General features: G+C 45.9%; 1 pseudogene; it reads left to right on the top strand.

Moving 5' to 3' along the window:
* The first annotated feature begins 309 nt into the window (after window positions 1-309).
* LOC112910117 (olfactory receptor 10R2-like) lies at window positions 310-1247 on the top strand (annotated as a pseudogene).
* Window positions 1248-2802: the final 1555 nt, after the last annotated feature.

Here is a 2802-nt window from a genome sequence, read left to right as displayed (position 1 = left end):
AAATCTGGAGGAGTGGAGTGGGGGCTAGAAGATAGGCTTTATGTGAGCAAATACCATTCCCTTCGTGCGAACACTTACCCCAAACTCATTGCTACGATTATTACGGAAAAAATGGCACCATGGGTGCCATATTAATTAAAGAAAATTTTTGGTCAATTTGTGATGCTTTTCTTTCTCTTTCCTGCCACCTGTTCTCACTCACAACAGCCAACAACGCAGCTACGTTAGGAAGGAAAGTCTCTCTGATCCCTCCATCCCAAGATCTCTGGACGAGATCACACTGGCTTTGTCCCTAGGAGTCCACCCTCCATGGCCAATTCTTCTCGGGTCACTGAGTTCCTGCTGCTCGGTTTCTTCAGCTTTGGCGAATTGCAGCCTGTGCTCTTTGTGCTCTTTCTTGGCCTCTACTTGATCATCCTGAGTGGAAACTCCACCATCATCTCCGTCATCCGCCTAGAACGCAGCCTCCACACGCCCATGTACTTCTTTCTCTGTGTCCTGTCCACCTCGGAAGTCTTCTACACAATTGTTATCCTGCCCAAGATGCTTATTAACCTGCTCTCTGTCCTCAGGACACTCTCCTTCATCAGCTGTGCCACACAGGTGTTCTTCCTTGGCTTCGGGATCACGAACTGCCTGCTTCTGGGAGTTATGGGTTATGACCGCTACACTGCCATCTGCCAGCCTTTGCGCTACCCTGTTCTCATGAGCTGGAGGGTGTGTGCACAGCTGGCAGCAACTTGTATTGTCAGTGGCTTCCTGATATCTCTGGTGGCAATGACATTGGTCTTCAGCCTCCCTTCTGTGGCTCCAACAAGGTCAACCACTATTTCTGTGACATCTCCCCAGTCATCCGACTTGCCTGTGCTGAAACCTACATCAATGAGCTGGTCATCTTCATCTGTGGTGTCCTGGTGCTTCTTGTGCCCTTGATCTTCATCTACATCTCTTATGGCTTCATTGTCCGCACCATCCTGAAGATCCCATCTGCTGATGGCAAGCAAAAAGCCTTCTCCACCTGTGCCTCCCATCTTATTGTGGTCATCGTCCACTATGGCTGTGCCTCCTCCATCTACCTGCGGCCCTCAGCCAAATCCTCATCAGGTAAAGACAGGCTGGTGACAGTGACCTACACCATCATCACCCCACTGTTGAACCCTATGGTATACAGGCTTAGGAACAAAGATGTACAGCTGGCCATTCAGAAAATGATTGGGAAGACTGTGGTTTCTCTTAAGACTTTATAGTTGGACTGTTTTCAACAGTCCCCACACGTTGAGTGGAATATGTCACTAAGTGTTCAAGTCATGATAGCGTCTGTGAATATCTGTCAGTATAATGTGCAGCCTTGGACCACTTGTGTGATATTGCAGGGTCTAAATGTTCTCTTACATAAGGCAGGCAATAGGAAAAGACAATGTGTCTTTTCAAGGCTGGTGTAAGGATGAAAGGGGGATAGCATAGCATCTGCAGCTCTCCTCCTTATCCTTTCCTCCTCTTGACTTGGGGTTCTCAAAGGCTCTTAAAAACCTGTATCTCCGGCTCATTCTTGTGCTCATTTGTCCCAAGCTGTGATTGTGCTCTTTCTTTAAAGTTATGTCCAGCTTAAAAGGAGGTGCTTGAGTCTGAAGGTGGCTTAGATGACATGAGAGATGACATGGAAGTCATAATGCACTAAGGAATCAGAAGGTTTCAGCCTGACACTCGTTAAGTCATGACTTTTAGGAAGTCATGTTTGGTCTCTTAATCTAGAATTTAACATGTGTTACATACTCGTTAAGTCATGACTTTTAGGAAGTCATGTTTGGTCTCTTAATCTAGAATTTAACATGTGTTACATAAAGGTAGTATAATTTTCCTTTTTTATTTCACAGGGTTTTTGTTTGTATCTTATGCATAACTTGAAAGAAAATACGTGTAAAATATACAACTGCACAGAGCGTAGCTCATGGTAATCAGAGCTTTGTGCATCTTTATCAGGACCTTTCAAGTCTTCCAATTCTCTGAATATGATCCCTCTAGGTGCCTTTTCCAACTACCCCTTTAAATTACTTGTTATGGAACATAGAGGTATGCTATGTGAGTGAGTGGGGAAAATAACCCACCATCCAGTCCCTGGAGAAAGGCTGGAGGAAAGGTCTCCTTGGCGTTCCACATGGAATGTGTTCAGAAGAGGGAGCGACCCAGTTCAGAGTGGTCATCAGGCCGGTACTTTATGAGAGACTGACTCTGGTGATCATCTTGCCCCATATGTCTCCTGTACAGAAGGTCCTTCCTCAGTACTCCTCATGGACCCCACCTTCACTGACCCGGTACCTGCTGCTTTCCCTTTGCTGTGGTGCATGCTCGTCATTCTATGATTATCATCCTCTCTGTCTCTCGTATCATCCACTGACTCCAATCTTGGCTCACAGATGTTTGAGGTGGTTACGACCACTGAGACCTTTCCCCAGATCTACATGACCTGAAATTCAGACACCTCGTTTTCTTGCTTAGGCCCTCTGCACATGCTAGAGCCCATCAGTATTCTCTTGAATGCAAAATGAGACTACTTCTCTCCTGTTAAGTTTATTTAGATTTTCAAATTAAAGTGTGTAATCATCGAGGGCACCTGGGTGGCTCAGTTGGGTAAGCATCTGTCTCAGGCTCAGGTCTTGATCTCAGGGTTCTGGGATCAAGCTTCATGTCCAGTTCTGTGCTCAGTAAGGAGTCAGTTTCTCCCTCTCCCTCAGTTCCTCCCCCCACTTGTGCCTTCTTCCTCATTCTCTCTCTCAAATAAATGAATCCCTAAAGAAATCAAAT

Source organism: Vulpes vulpes, chromosome 5, assembly GCF_048418805.1.
Source record: "Vulpes vulpes isolate BD-2025 chromosome 5, VulVul3, whole genome shotgun sequence".
Taxonomy (NCBI): Eukaryota; Metazoa; Chordata; class Mammalia; order Carnivora; family Canidae; genus Vulpes; species Vulpes vulpes.
The sequence above is the reverse complement of the archived record's forward strand: the minus strand, read 5'-3'. Positions and strand labels throughout refer to the sequence as shown.